Source organism: Gopherus evgoodei, chromosome 5 (assembly GCF_007399415.2).
Source record: "Gopherus evgoodei ecotype Sinaloan lineage chromosome 5, rGopEvg1_v1.p, whole genome shotgun sequence".
Taxonomy (NCBI): domain Eukaryota; kingdom Metazoa; phylum Chordata; order Testudines; family Testudinidae; genus Gopherus; species Gopherus evgoodei.
Window position 1 is genome coordinate 143,008,518 of NC_044326.1, and position 10,223 is coordinate 143,018,740.

Here is a 10,223-nt window from a genome sequence, read left to right on the forward strand (position 1 = left end):
TCCTGGTGTGACCTGTCGCTTTGTGGCCAAGCCCTGTCACTTTGCAGCATGGATGCTGATCTAGCTGCAGACCCGAGACCGTAGGGCAGTGCAGTGCAGTGTGGATGCATTAGCAGGGCTGTGAGACCAGTCTCCAGCAATGGTAAACCCAGATTTCCAATGCGGTGTGGAGGCTCAACCTTGGGCTTGGAAATGCTGCGTTCCCAAGATTGGGTCCCCCAGACCCGTGCTTAGTGTGCAGTGTAGACACAGGCTATAGAGCCCCCAAAGGCAGAAGCTTTCAAACGGCTCGTGGCCTCGTCTCTGCTGTTGGGTAAGCTATTTCCCTAGTGTACGTGTGTTCTGTGCTATCCACAGGGGTTAGGGCTACCTGAGGCTTCCCTGAAATTCTCCCCCATTGCTCCAGTGCTGATTTAGCACCATCAGTGCTAGCAAAGGCGGGCACGCTAGTGCAGCCTGCCCAGAGGTCTGTGCCCTAGTCACAAGGCCATGCTACACGCACCATGGCACTGACTTGTGCCTCACAAGGCTGTGCACCAGTAAAATAATGTCCAGCTCTGAGTGTTGGATTAGAGACTCCCCGTAACTCGGGCCAGAAACCGGACAGGTGCACTGAAGAATACAGATTTCTTTGGCACTTCGTTAGAGTGAGCTGAATAACTCTCTCAAATCTTTGCCACGCAGCTGTAGTGTAGTCAGTCTAAACTCCCACTAATAAATACCTTGCATACAGAGCCTACGAGAATTGTTAGTTGTCACCATTCACAAAGTGACTCTTCCGTAACTCTATAATGACTGAAGCATTACAGGCCAGGTGTCACTGAGTAAGTCCTGGAGTGAGTGCTGTTGTAAGCACTAAGGTGGCTTTTCCATTTCCAATGGGACAGATCATCATGATTTAAAATCTTGCAGAAATTAGGGCAAACACTATTCCATTGTTTACATAACAGTGTTTTGTTTGCTGAATTTTCAGCAGATTTGCTTAAAACAGTACTTTTTGCTTTTAAAATTGTAACGTGTTCAAAACATTTTTTAAAAATGTCAATACAATTTTTTGATTTGGGGATAAATATTCCTGTATGGATCAAAATTGGTAATTAAAAATCCCCACAAAACAAAACAGAAAAAAAAAATAAGAAACAGTCAATAGAACAAACAGGCAAGCAGCAGAATACAGACCCTGGACTTCAGAAAAGCAGACTTTGACTCCCTCAGGGAACTGATGGGCAGGATCCCCTGGGAGAATAACATGTTGGGGAAAGGAATCCAGGAGAGCTGGCTGTATTTTAAAGAATCCTTATTGAGATTACAGGAAAAAAACATCCCACTGTGTAGAAAGAATAGTAAATATGGCAGGCGACCAGCTTGGCTTAACAGTGAAATCCTTGCTGATCTTAAACACAAAAAAGAAGCTTACAAGAAGTGGAAGACTGGACAAATGACCAGGGAGGAGTATAAAAATATTGCTCAGGCATGCAGGAGTGAAATCAGGAAGGCCAAATCACACTTGGACTTGCAGCTAGCAAGAGAGGTTAAGAGTAACAAGAAGGGTTCACGGCCGCCCAGAGGATTCAGGGGGCCTGGGGTCTTCGGCAGCAGGGGCCCCCCGCTTCGGCTGTAATTCGGCCGGGGGGTCCTTCCACTCCAGGACCTGTTGCCGAAGTGCCCCAAAGACCCGTTGTGGGGGTCCCCCCGCCACTGAATTACCACCGAAGTGGGACCTGCTGCCAAAGTGCCAGGTCTTCAGCGGTAATTCGGCAGCATGGGGTCCTTCCTGGAGACCTAGAGCGGAAGAAGCTCCGAGGGCCTGGGCCTCGAGAGTGTTTTTCGGGGCCCCTTGAGCGAGTGAAGGACCCAGATCTAGTAGCCCCGAAAAACTCTCATGGGGGCCCTTGCGGGGCCCAGGGCCTGGGTAAAATTGCCCCACTTGCCCCCCGCCCTCTGGGCGGCCCTGGAAGGGTTTCTTCAGCTACGTTAGCAACAAGAAGAAAGTCAAGGAAAGTGTGGGCCCCTTACTGAATGAGGGAGGCAACCTAGTGACAGAGGATGAGGAAAAAGCTAATGTACTCAATGCTTTTTTTGCCTCTGTCTTCACAAACAAGGTCAGCTCCCAGACTGTTGCACTGGGCAGCACAGTTTGAGGAGAAGGTGACTAGGCCTCTGTGGACAAAGAAGTGGTCTGGGACTATTTAGAAAAACTGGAAGAGCACAAGTCTATGGGGCTGGGTGCACTGCATCCGAGGGTGCTAAAAGGAGTTGGCGGATGTGATTGCAGAGCCATTGGCCATTATTTTCGAAAACTCATGGCGATCAGGGGAGGTCCCAGATGACTGGAAAAAGGCTAATGTAGTGCCCATCTTTAAAAAAGGGAAGCAGGAGGATCCGGGGAACTACAGGACCTCACAGCAGGTCCTCAAGGAATCAATTCTGAAGCACTTAGAGGAGAGGAAAGTGATCAGGAACAGTCAACATGGATTCACCAAGGGCAAGTCATGCCTGACTAACCTAATTGCCTTCTATGAGGAGATAACTGGATCTGTGGATGAGGGGAAAGCAGTGGATGTGTTATTCCTTGACTTTAGCAAAGCTTTTGGTACTGTCTCCTGCAGTATTCTTGCCAGTAAGTTAAGGAAGTATGGGCTAGATGAATGGACTATAAGGTGGATAGAAAGCTGGCTAAGTTGTCGTGCTCAATGGGTAGTGATCAACGGCTCCATGTCTAGTTGGCAGCCTGTTTCAAGCGGAGTGCCCCAAGGGTCGGTCCTGGGGCCAGTTTTGTTAAATATCTTCATTAATGATCTGGAGGATGGCGTGGACTGTACTCTCAGCAAGTTTGCAGATGACACTAAACTTGGAGGAGTGGTAGATAATGCTGGAGGGTAGGGATAGGATACTGAGGGACCTAGACAAATTAGAGAACTGGGCTAAAAGAAAACCTGATAAGGTTCAACAAGGACAAGTGCAGAGTCCTGCACTTAGGATGGAAGAATCCCATTTACTGTTACAGATTAGGGACCGAATGGCTAGGAAGCAGTTCTGCAGAAAAGGACCTAGGGGTTACAGTGGATGAGAAGCTGGATATGAGTCAACAGTATGCCCTTGTTACCAAGAAGACTAATGGCATTTTGGACTGTGTAAGTAGGGGCACTGCCAGCAGATCGAGGGATGTGATCATTCCCCTCTATTTGACATTGGTGAGGCCTCATCTGGAGTACTGTGTCCAGTTTTGGGCCCCACACTACAAGAAGGATGTGGAAAAACTGCAAAGAGTCCAGTGGAGGGTAACAAAACTGATTAGGGGGCTGGAGCACATGACTTATGAGGAGAGGCTGAGGGAACTGGGATTGTTTAGTCTGCAGAAGAGAAGAATGAGGGGGGATTTGAAAGCTGCTTTCAACTACCTGAAAGGGGGTTCCAAAGACGATGGATCTAGACTGTTCTCAGTGGTACCAGATGACAGAACAAGGAGTAATGGTCTCAAGTTGCAGTGAGGGAGGTTTAGGTTGGATATTAGGAAAAACTTTTTCACTAGGAAGGTGGTGAAGCACTGGAATGGGTTCCTTAGGGAGGTGGTAAAATCACCTTCCTTAGAGATTTTTAAGGTCAGGATTGACAAAGCCCTGGCTGGGATGATTTAGTTGGTGATTGGTCCTGCTTTGAGCAGGGGCTTGGACTAGATACCTCCTGAGGTCCCTTCCAACCCTGATATTCTATGATTCTATGATTAGCAGGATTGTTGTAAACAAGACACGGGAAGTAATTATTCAGCTCTACTCCATGCTGATTAGCCTCAACTGGAGTATTGTGTCCAGTTCTGCTCACCACATTTCAGGAAAGATGTGGACAAATTGGAGAAAGTCCAGAGAAGAGCAACAAAAATGATTAAAAGTCTAGAAAACATGATCTGTGAGGGAAGATTGAAAAAATTGGGTTTGTTTAGTCTGGAGAAGAGAAGACAGAGTGGATGTGCTAACAGTTTTCAAGTACATAAAATGTTGGTACAAGGAGGAGAGAGAAAAATTGTTCTTCGTAACCTCTGAGGATAGAACAAGAAGCAATGGACTTAAATTGCAGTAAGGGCGGTTTAGATTGGACATTAGGAAAAACTTCCTAACTGTCAGGGTGGTTAAGCACTGGAATAAATTGCCTAGGGAGGTTGTGGAATTTTTGTCATTGGAGATTTTTAAGAGTAGGTTATTAGACAAACACCTGTCAGGGATGGTCTAGATCAGAGGTCGGCAACCTACGGCACGGGTGCCAAACACGGCACCCGAGCTGATTTTAAGTGGCACGCAGCTGCCTGCCGCAGTCCCGGCCCTCAGCCTAACTCATCCCTCCCTGCCCACCGCTCTCCCCTGCAGGGCAGGAGGCAGAAGCTTGGTTCTGTGGCAGCCAAGCTTCCCCCTCCCCCTGCTTCTTCCCCCAGCGTGGTGCTTTCCTGCCCTGCCCCCTCTCCATCCCTGCGCCAATCAGCTGATGGCTCTAGCCAGGGGGCAGGGGAAGCAGGCAGCGTGCACACAGCTCCGTAGAGGAGACAGAGAGGTAGGGACAGAGCCTTGGGGAAGGGGGTGGAACAGGGCATATCCCTTCCAGCCCCCTGCTGTGAGCCGCTCAGGGCAGGGTGCTGGGAGCACCCCTACGGGCTGAGCACCCCAGCCCTCTGCCCTGACCCCCCCTCACCCCCAGCCTTCTGCCCTGAATCCCCATGCCCCCAGCCCTCTGCCCTGACCCCCTCACTCAACATTCTGTCCTGCACACACCCACACCCCCCAGCCTTCTGCCCTGACCCCCCCCACCCAAAACACACACCCATCCCTCTGCCCTGACCCCCCCCACACCCCCAGCCCTCTGCCCTGACCCCACACACACACTCAGCATTCTCCCCTGCACCCCCCATGCTCCCCAGACCTCTGCCCTGAACCCCCCCACCCAACACACACACCCAGTCTTCTGCCCTGCATCCCCACAGCTCCATCCCTCTGCCTTGAACCCCCCCCCACATACCCAGCCTTCTGCCCTGCATCCCCACAGTCCCATCCCTCTGCCCTGACCACCCCACACTCAGCATTCTGCCCTGCACCCCCATGCCCCCAGCCCTCTGCCCTGACCCTTGAATTCCTCCACACACCCAGCCTTCTGCCCTGCACCCCCGCACCCTCCAGCCCTTTGCTCTGAACCCCTCCATCCCAACACACCCAGCCTTCTGCCCTACATCCCCACAGCCCCATCCCTCTGCCTTGAACCCCCCCACACCCAGCCCTCTGCCCTGACCCCACACACATACTCAGCATTCTGCCCTGCACCCCCCACACCTGCCAGCTCTCTGCCCTGAACCCCCCCACCCAACACACATACCCAGCCCTCTGCCCTGCACCCCCACAGCCCCATCCCTCTGCCCTGACCCCCACACATCCAGCCTTCTGCCCTGCATCCCCTCAGCCCCATCCCTCTGCCCTGAACCCCCCCAACACAATCAGCCTTCTGCCCTGCATCCCCATAGCCCCATCCCTCTGCCTTGAACCCCCCACACACACCCAGCCTTCTGACCTGCATCCCCACAGCCCCATCCCTCTTCCCTGAACCCCCCCACACACCCAGCCCTCTGCCCTGATCTCTGAACTGCCCTACCCCAGCCCTCTGCCCTGACCCCTGAACCCCCTGCCCCGTTCTGGGGTCCTGGCCGCAGGCCCTGTTCAGCCCGCTGCCAGCCTAGGTGAACAGAACCCCAGGCTGACAGGGAGCTGAGCAGGCTGGCGGCGTAAGATCAGCATTTTAATTTAATTTTAAATGACGCTTCTTAAACATTTTGAAAACCTTGTTTACTTTACATACAACAATAGTTTAGTTATATATTATAGACTTAGAGAGAGACCTTCTAAAACACGTTGAAATGTATTACCGGCACGTGAAACCTTAAATTAGAGTGAATAAATGAAGACTCGGCACAGCACTGGTGAAAGGTTGCTAACCCCTGGTCTAGATAATACTTAGTCCATTCTTGAGTGCTGGGGACTTGACTAGATGACCTCTCAAGGTCCCTTCCAGTTCTATGACCCTCTGATTTCACTGGATTGATTTACATCAGCTGAGGATCTCGCCCTAGATTTCCAAGTGGGGGTATTAAAGTGAAGGACCAGTCAGATAGAACCTACCCCAATGCAAGCAGGTGTCACACTGGGGCTGTGCCAGGGCCTCTGGGGGCAAATGGCAGGCTTCTGCATTCAGAAATGTGCTAACGGGGCGAGTGATTTGTCATATGGCTAAACAGCTACTAACTGTTAGGGGTTTTAAAAATGAATGTAAATAAAAGATGTGGGATTTGCATAAGCTAAGCCCTACAGAGCAGTGCTGCTGGGTTCACGTAAACCCAGATAGCTTTGTAGTTGGATGGACTTTGAAAATATTTCTGCGGAGCCACTTAGGTGACTATTTATATGATTCTTATCACTGTATTAGCTGTGCATCTCCCAGTATTTAACATCTTAATCCTCACACCACCCCTGTGAAATGGGGCAGGACCATTATCCCCATTGTCCAGATGAAGAAACTGAGGCACAGAGAAGCTACATGACTGGGCACCTAGGTCTTCTGCACCCCAGGGTAATGCCTTAAATGCTGGAACAGCCTTCATCTCCAGACTGGTCTTCTCACAGTCACTCTCAGCCAAACAGTGAAACACTAGGTGAAATCCAGATCTCATGCAATTTCAGGGTTTAAAAAAAAAAAAAAAGAAAAAGGCAAGCACCTCCAAGCCATAAATACAAACGTCAGATTCACTGGGGCTTTGCAGAGGGTCAGTGTATCTGCTGAGGCGACGCCTTTACTCCAAACGACCAAGGAAGGCCACTTCATAGAGAACAGAGGTGTCTTCTACCGGCGCCCCCACTCCCCGGTAGCGCTGCTTGTCACGGCTGATTCAGTCACGTTAGAGCAATCAGTGGTGGGGAGCGCATGTGCGAGAGCCCATGTGTAAACAAAGTGCTTCCCACCTCTTTTACCCTTTTTAACCAAAAGCTCATCCTCAGAGTCTCGTAGCAAAGTCAGAGCGTTTCCCTTTCTATGGCATGAGAGTGAAAATAAAGGAACAATTCGCCCCTCTCCCTTATGCAATGAACACGGGCCAAGACTATCTCTGCTGCCCTACCCCCCTTACAATGCTCTCTCTATCCCAGGGTCCCTCCCTCGGGCTCCCAGGTGCACTAAAGCCAATAAGCATCGCCTACCTTCACAGTGCACTGCAAGAGGGGGCTGCCGACAGGAGCTGCCCCCGTTTTGAACAGAACCCTAATACTAGGTGAACCTTCCTTCCCTGGACACACGGCCTCCTGGGCACGCTTCGCTCAGCTAAGGCAGCACTGTCTCTGGCAGCAAACTCAGCAGCCTGACTGGTTTCCCAGAGGAAAAGCAGATTGAGCTGGTGCTAGGTTCTGGAGAGAACCCCTCTGCGCTGTGCCTGCTCACGCAGAGAATGCTGCATACAGAAGAGGCCTTCGGCACCCATTGTGAGGGTGCGTTTGCCTGAAAATATTTCTTTGGAACAAGAGTTTAGAGCAGCCTGCCCTGCCACACGTTTGCAGAGTCCTATTGCCAACCCTGAGGTTTGTATCAGGTCTAGGGGCCGGAGGTGCTGAGCCTTTGTGGGGTCCAGTGACATCTCTTGAGGGTAGGTGCTCCTCACTGCTGAAAAGTAGCCCCTAAGGAGTGAGCTTTCCGAGAGCATTCAGTGCTGGCCTCACCCCATGGATGTCAGTGCTGAAACTCCCACTGGCTTCACGGTGAGCAGAGTTAGGCCCAAACTGACCCCCCTCCTCCCCCACATTATAAAGCATCTTTCCTCCCAAAGGGGCCCCAGGCTGTAATCCGCATCCTGCAAACACACATTGTTCACAAAGTACCTGAGTCATCTCAAGCAATGTACTGTAGGGTTCTCATTGAGCCCTGGTTCCACAGGCAACTGAATCACAGCTATTGACCATGGGACAGACCATAGTCTTCATGCATAGGGCTGGTCCTGACAGCGCAAACAGGGCCGGCTCTAGGCTTTTTGCCGCCCCAAGTGCTCAAGCAAAAAGAATGGTCGGAATGCAGCCCCTGGTTGGGCCGCCCCAAGCACGTGCTTGCTTTGTTGGTGCCTAGAGCCAGTCCTGAGTGCAAGCAGCAGAAATGACTGGCTCTCTGAAGCCAGGCCAAGTGCTTTCAAGGCACCTAAATCATAGGCTCAATGATTTCAATGGGAGTCAGATGCCTCCATTTCTTTGAGGTTCTGGGCCTTAGTGTCTGAGTGCCAGATTCGCCTGCTACCTGCAAGCTATTGCCAAAGGCTCGTCCTTTATGCAATAGATAATATTGCAATTTCAACTAAGTACAACCCAGCTCTAGTTTCCTGCCTTGCTGAAATCCTCTCCACCACAGGAAGCAGTAATCTCGGTTCTGGTGCTCGGACATTATACACAATGGTCATACAAAGGGTTAACGGTGTTCTGTACTCCCTGGTGAGTCGTTACAAACAACACCTATCCTCTCCACTGGGTCATTTGAATGCTACGCACAATATCTGGCTGGTGGCTGCTTCTGTCAATATTTACTGAGCGATAACTCTCACTTGAAGTTTGGCCTCTTTTTAATATTTCATGCTTTGCTAAGCTGCAGCAGCACTGACTGACCCCCACTGCTGTGCTCTGTCTCACTGACCCCCCTGCTATCTATTCTTCAAACACAATCACTCAGCTGTCAGTGGGCTCTACCCTGACTGAATGTTTAAGTGGCTATTTTTAGATATCCCCTTTTTCCTGCCACTGGGAGGATCAAAACAACAAACCACTAGCAACCAAAAGGCAAATGTGAAAAGCCGAAAAAGCCCCCAGAGCATGTCCGTCCTTTTCTCTGCTTCAGCAACATGTCCTAGTCCCGGGCTCGGTTCTGCCACCTTTACTCTTGTTGATGCATACCGTACTTTTGTTGGTGGTCCTGCTGACACCAGTTACCATTGGTTCTGAACTCAGCTGGGGGGTGTGTGTGTGATGCACACAATACGGTACCAGTCACTGTAAACAAGGTAACAGAATCTGCTCCTTAATACATAAACTATCTTAATCAGTGATCATGTAAGATAGTAACATGCAGCATCTAATTAATCTCCAGCTGGCTTCAGCAGCTCCATATTTATAGCAAAATATCTAGTAAAAGCAGACGAAATAATAATCTGAATGCAACAACAGCCAGCAGAGCCAACTCCCTACCTTTTAACACTGTGAAGTGCGGCAACACCTGGTGTTATTACACACCTCTTTCTGCACCTGGGCACTTTCTTCCACCAGTACCTGTGCAGGGTGGTGCCAGTACAGTTCTGGCCCTCATCCCCACACCCCTCTGCTTCCCTCTTGCTGCAGCAGAGTCCCTGACAGTCCTCAGTTCCACCCTGGGTTCTCACTAAAGCCACTGCATTCAAGTCACAGTTTGCACTCACCTGGAGCTGTAAGTGACTGTATCGTTCTCAAAAATCCAGTGTCCTATGCGCCTGTTTAAGTAGCTGTGCGGGCGGTTGCCCCTGATAACAAGCCTATCTGTGTGTGTGACAAGCAGGTACCTGAAAAACCTGCAGCACACTGTCACCTGGCTGGCTGTTCAGCCACACACACTGCTGGTAATTCAGGTTTGGCATTCAGCTCGCCGAGGCAGGAACATCCGCTCTTATTCAAACCCACCGGTTCTAGAGCTCACACGAAGCCTGGTGAGAACAGAGGCTGAGGATACTTGGCTTCCCTCTCTGTCCCTGGCTTCTCACTAGCTGCTGCAGCACTTCAAAGAGCTCGCTGCTGATGTAATGAGTTCGCCTGGCCGTGTGCCAGGCTGGGTGTCATTCTGACGGTTGTCTAATTAACACATCCTTGTTTCCCTTTAGGGACAGAATGTACACATACCATATAGAAGGGAGGGGATGGCAGGTATGACTCACCCGCAGCTCCACCACAAGCGCTGGTAAATCTGTTTTCTTTCTCAGTGTGTCCTTCCTAGCTTGCCTGCCCTGACATCTCAGCAAAGAACTAGAAGGCTTTTCATGGCACTTCTGCACCCAAGTTTGTGCATGTGCAGGTGTATAATTGTCTTGCTGTTGGCATGCTGCACTCAGTTATGCCTTGGAGTCCCCTGCGCAGGGCACGAGGACCACTTCTCAAACTCTCCTGGGTGGGCGAACTGGAGCAGAGGGATCCTTGGCACTGTCC

The 10,223-nt window shown here is 50.7% G+C and overlaps 1 protein-coding gene across 1 annotated transcript in view; it reads right to left on the minus strand.

Moving 5' to 3' along the window:
• The window catches only part of HOPX (HOP homeobox), a 34,134-nt gene extending 24,318 nt beyond the window's left edge, over window positions 1-9,816 (minus strand). Inside the window, exon 1 of the mRNA XM_030565566.1 lies at window positions 9,467-9,816. The gene's annotated coding sequence lies outside the window, so the exon portion shown is untranslated. The remainder of the gene's footprint in view (window positions 1-9,466) is intronic.
• Window positions 9,817-10,223: the final 407 nt, after the last annotated feature.